The 6,070-nt window shown below is 32.1% G+C and overlaps 1 long non-coding RNA gene across 1 annotated transcript; it reads left to right on the top strand.

Moving 5' to 3' along the window:
• The first annotated feature begins 298 nt into the window (after nucleotides 1-298).
• LOC150033899 (uncharacterized) lies at nucleotides 299-1,215 on the top strand. Its single transcript, XR_016532381.1, has 2 exons — nucleotides 299-557; nucleotides 1,012-1,215. It is a non-coding gene; the product is annotated as an uncharacterized LOC150033899 (long non-coding RNA).
• Nucleotides 1,216-6,070: the final 4,855 nt, after the last annotated feature.

The raw sequence follows: 6,070 nt of genomic DNA on the forward strand, positions 1-6,070 counted from the left end.
ATATTTCAATAGAATTCAAACATTAATTATATGAATGAGATTCATATAAAACTATAGATTAAAATTAATATAAATATTATTCATATTAAAACTATAGGTTATGTAATAAAATATTATTTGAATATGATTCAAATAAGTGATGTTTATATTAAATATGATTTCATATAAAGTTTTATTTTAATTATATTAAATCTAATATAATTATATAAAGTTATTCAACATGCTAATGGAGATTATTTTGAATAACTCCCCATTAGCATGTTGAATAATTTGAATAACTCCCCTCCTTTCTCTCTTTACACAGAACATGACGGGGAATTTCACAGAACAAGAAGAAGAACGTTTTTAACACTCCCTCATCAGAAGAACTCTCTCAAATTTTATTTTACCCACCAAAAAGTGAAAAGCCCACAACTCCTTCTGGTTTTTATCCTTGAGAATAGCAAGGAAAAACTTTGTGTGGTGTCCCATGTTGAAGAATCGTTCTTGCTACGTTCGTGGAGCCACTATTTGTAACTTTTGGGAGAGGAAAAATGTGAAAAAAAAATTCTTCAAGGGTAAGCATTTCTTTTCCCTTTTCTCTCTACAATTTTACTAAAGCATGCTTAATCGTATTTTTGTTTATCCTTCCATATGTTTTTGTTTTCTTTGATTTTGAGTACTATCCAAAATGTAATACACTGGCATAAGGTGATTACTTGCTTCCGCCAAGGATTCAAATCGTACAAATATATGCTATTTAATAATTGGATTAATTAAATTAGGATTTAATAAATTAGATTTATTTAAATAATTAAAAGTAAATAACTCCACTTCAGAGTTACAACTCCCCTCCGGAGTTACAACTCCCCTCATGTATTAAATATGTAGAAGGTCTATATTTTGAAAAGATTATTTTTTTACAAAAAAGAAAAAGAACCCTTTCTCACAAAACTCTCTCAAAACATCACAGAGAAACTCTGCTTTTTCCCTTCTTTTCCAAAAGGTTCTTATTAACCTCCTTTTCCAAAGAGAATAGCAGAGAAGGCTTGTGGTCGTGTCTTACTCGTGGTTCGTGATCCTACTGTATATTCAAGATCTGGAGAGTTTTACAAAGGTAATTAATCTTCACTTTTCCTTGACAAACAATATCCTTAATCTGTTTTTATTTATTCTGCAAATCTTTTATCCCAATTCAAAAATAAAAAACGTAAAATGCTTCCGCATGGGATTCAATTCCTCTATTGTCATCTCCATCATCTCCCACCTTCTTCACTTTAATCAAGAACGGGAACAACAAGGAACAACAACAACAAAACCACCACTGTTGCGTCCTACAATATTGCAACTACAAACAATGTTTCTGCCTTGTGTATTGTTCCATTATCTTCTTCTTTTTTTTTTGGGGAGGCACAACTTTTTATCGCCATTCCATATTTGAAACAATGAGAGATCAGACAGAGAAAAAATATATATTAGCTATTTAAAATATATGTGATTACGAAAATATATATTAGCTATTTAAAATATATGTCATCGTAATCATGTCAACATCTTCATTAGTTATTTAAGGAGACATTAAATTCAATGACTAAATTGAATTACTTCCTAAGTTGAGAATAAGATAGCACAATTTTGAAACTTTAAGATTAAGAAAGCACGATTTTGAAACTTTATGGTGAAATATCCTATTGTTCAATTCTCATGAATCAAAACTGTTTTTTTTTTTTTTTTCCTCTACCGTATTCAAGGTCTCCATTGGATGGTTCAACTAGCTAGTGGACACTGAACTTGTTTGGGGTAAAAAGTTCCCAAGTGAGCACATCGTGGGGACCAAGCAGCACATCTAACAAAGATTAAGATATCAAAAATGTAATTTTAAAATAAATTTATAAAGAGAGATCATATGTCCTAATTTGATGTGATTACATATTTAATAGAAATTGAAAAGTTGGGAGACAAACTTTAGTCAAAAGTGATTTTGCGTGTTTGTTTGGAATTAGTAGTGCACCTCACTGATTGGCTACGTCTACCACTTTCTTACTTTATACCATTTTTTATGGCACCAAATCACGAAGCAATTTTAGGTCCCATTCTACTAAGAAAAATAAATAAATAAAAGAGAGCCTATTTTGGTCAATGAAATTAGGCCAAGTTTATCGATCCATAATTAAATTTATATAATGTAATGTGATTTCATTGATAGATCAATCATAATGGATCACAATTGTAAACGTAATTAAATTATTTTTATCACATTTACTTGGATGTATCTATCACATTTCCTGTTATCATTACAGTTATCATTTGATCCTAACGGTAACAGTAATGGTAATGTAATAGAAAATGTGACAAATTTATAGTTCTCATACTATAAAAACTATAGTTTCTTTAATGATAACGACAACAATAACGGTATCAGCTAGTGAGTTCCACGTGAAGTGGGCCCTACATGTCAGTACGAGTACGGAACACATGTAAACAACAACTAACGTAATCAACCAAGTCCCGCTTTTCAAATTACCATTTATTTATTATGTTTCCGTTAGGGTGAACATGGCCATAGGGTTTTGTTTTATTTTGGCAATTCATATTTATTTCATTAAATACCACAAAGATTTGAAAGGATCGAATCCCTAGCAAAAGCAATTGATTGCCTTTTACTTTGACGATTTAATTTAGAATTCACAGCACAAAAAAGAAGAACATACAACATTCACGATGCACTAAAATAGACTAAGCAAGAAAAATTTATAGGGAAAGAAGAAATTTACCTTTGAAGAAGCTTTGGCGTACAGTAACATGACACCTCCATAGGGTTTTCTCAACTATTCTGTTGGCAATGATCGGTTTGTGAACCTCCTTTTGAAAGAGAAAAGGGAATTTTTGTTGTGGAGGAGAGTTTTTACCGAGGAAACATTTTCTCAGTTAAAACTTGAGAGAAAGATAAAAGTGAAAGAGTGAGTTTTATTCTGCAAAAACTGATCCTTCATAAAAAAAAAACTTAGTGAATGACGTGACAATTAGTGATTGGTCCAAAATTTTTCCTTCAACAAATGCCCCTTTTTCGAGATTTATGCACATATGTGGGTGGATGAATCTCGAAAAAGATGAAGTTGGAGTCAAAATACAAGTTATTTGATCTTTAAACTCCATTTGATGTGTCAACCAAACTATGAATTTAGTACTAGAATTTGGAATATGGTCAAATTTTAATTTTAGATTTGCCTCTAATTTGATTTGGACTGAGGGCAAAAGTTAAACTCGATTTAAATTTGAAATAAAATTTGGAATATATCCAAATTTTAATTTGAAAGAAATTTTAGATTTTACCTGCAATTTGATTTAGAAATAGGGATAAGAACCTAAATTTGGATGAATTTGAGATAAAATTTGAAAGATGCCCAAATTTGAATTTTACATCATGAGACTTTGTCCTTAATTTAATTTGACTTGAGGATAACAATGTTTGTAATTTGAATTTTGGATAAAAATTGGAATATAGCAAAATTTTAATTTGAGATGGATTTGAGATTTTATTCTTAATTTAATTTGACTTTGGGGATAGGAGGATAAATTTGGATGATTTGAAATCGGGGATGAAATTTGAAATATGTCCACATCTCACTTGAAGATAAATTTGAACACAAAATTTAAATAAAAAATTTTTTTAAAAAAACTTTGATAGTGGCAGAATCCTTAATTTGATTTTTTTTAATGTAATCCAAAATTAGGATAAAATTAAATTAGGAAATCTAATAAAATCTAATAATTCAAACAAAATTTTTATCTCTATAAATAGGACCCCAAACCTCTGCATTCCCAATTCAAGCAGCCCTGCACAAAGGTAAAAAATAAAATAAAATAAATAAATAAATAATTTCTTTCTTTCTTTCTTTCTTTTTACACATTTTTTTCTTCATCTTTTTTTTTTAAGAATTTTTTGCTTTTTTTCTATTTTTTCTATTTTTTTTTCCTTTTTTTCAAAAATTTCCTTTTCGTTCTTCAATCTTTTTTTTTTTATTTCCATTTTCTATCATTTGGAATTTAATTTCTTTTACTAATTTGCCCCCATTTTTTTATATGAATTAAAGCTACTCGTAACTTGCATTCGAGGGAGTAACTATTTTTATCTCACCAACTCATTATTTATTTTGCAAAGGGTGAGTTTTTTTTTTTTTTTTTTTTTTCAACAATGTCCAATATGTGACCGTCGCCTTGACACACATGGGGATGACCTTGGAAAGGTCTAAACAACCCTATTATATCGTCACTTCTAGATCAACATAGGGATGGCCTCGAAAAGGTTTAACAACTCTATTTGATCAATATAGGGATGACCTCGAAAAGGTCTAAACAACCCTATTATATCGCCACTTCTTAATCAACATAGGGATAACCTCGGAAAGGTCTAACAACCCTATTTGATCAACATAGAGATGACCTTGAAAAGGTCTAGACAACCTTATTACAACACTTCTTGATCAACATACAAATGACCCGAGAAAAGTCTAACAACCCTATTTGATCAACATAGGGATGACCCCGAAAAAGTCTAACAACCCTATTCAGTCAATATAAGGATGACCTCGAAAAGGTCTAAACAATCTTATTACATCATCACTTCTTGATCAATGTAGGGATGACCCCGGAAAGTTCTAAACAATTCTATTACATCATCACTTTTTTTATCAACATAGGGATGACCCCGAAAAGGCCTAACAACCCTATTTGATCAACATACGGATGACCCCTGAAAGGTTTAAACAACCCTATTATATCATTTCTTGATCAACATAGGAATAATCCTAAAAAGGTCTAAACAACCCTATTACATCACTTCTCGATCAACATAGGGATGACCCTGGAAAGGTCTAAACAACCCTATTATATCGTCATTTTTTTTATCAACATAGGGACGATCCCAAAAAGCTCTAACAATCCTATTTGATCAACATAGGAATGACCTCAAAAATGTCTAAACAGTCTTATTACATCACTTCTTGATCAACATAGGAATGACCCTAAAAAGGTCTAACAACTCACTAGAGATTAGTATATAATAAAGTTTTATGAGGCTTACTCTTATTGTTTTTTTATGTTTAATTGCCTATAGATTATGTCATCGAGACTCATTCCTTTATGGTAGTTTTTTGTAGAACGATGGTTCATTTTACTGAACACATCTCGTCTGGTGAGAGATACCTCATGATTTTGGTGACGCCAATAAAAAAATGGACCTAGCTTTCTTGTGGAAAATCATTAGTTGGCCCTTTTGCAGATCTCTGGCCAAATTTAGACAATAACATGATTCTTCCTAAATTATCAATGGAAGTGCCTTTGACTTAGGGAGAATGCGTGTGGGTCTTACAATCTTCCATTCACGACAAGGTCCCTACTCCGACCAAGTGTTAACTCTCAGACATTGTATAATTGAAGGTCAAGTTCACTAGAATGCCATAATAAAGGTTCCTAGAGAATTTGGCTTTACTGATTGCTATAGGGAGTGGCTTGAATTCGTAGTCAGCCAAAATGAGTGATTCCTTTACGATGTCAATTTATTTGGTGCAGTGATGGCTTCTCTATACACATATGATCATAATAGTTATCGTTCGAGCCTTTTGCAAAGCTTGGTATCCTTCAACCAACATTTTTCACACTATGGAAGGAAAATTATCAATTTCTTTATGGGACCTATGGTCATTTGGAGGTTTTATAATCAGGGGGAGCTTTTATGAGGTGGTGATTCCTTCCCTGGAAAAGGTCGAATCATCTTGCCCTTAGTGAGGGTCGAATCATCTGACCCCTAGAGAAGGTCGAATCATCTTGCCCTTAGTGAGGGCTGGATCATCTGACCCTGATGAATCGTCTCACTCTTAAAAAGGGTCAGTTCATCTGACCCTAATAAATCATCTCACCCTTAGAGAGGGTTGAATCATCTGACCCTACCAAATCACCTCACCCTTAAAGAGGGCATAAACTCGTTAAAGCATCAATGGATCTTCGGGTGTAAGCTTGGTGAATCATCAATGGATCTTCTGACTTAAGCTTGGTGAAGCATCGATAGATCTTCGAGCATCTGCTTGGTGAA

Source organism: Benincasa hispida, chromosome 9 (genome assembly GCF_027475165.1).
Source record: "Benincasa hispida cultivar pf3 chromosome 9, pf3_genome.v1.1, whole genome shotgun sequence".
Classification (NCBI taxonomy): domain Eukaryota; kingdom Viridiplantae; phylum Streptophyta; class Magnoliopsida; order Cucurbitales; family Cucurbitaceae; genus Benincasa; species Benincasa hispida.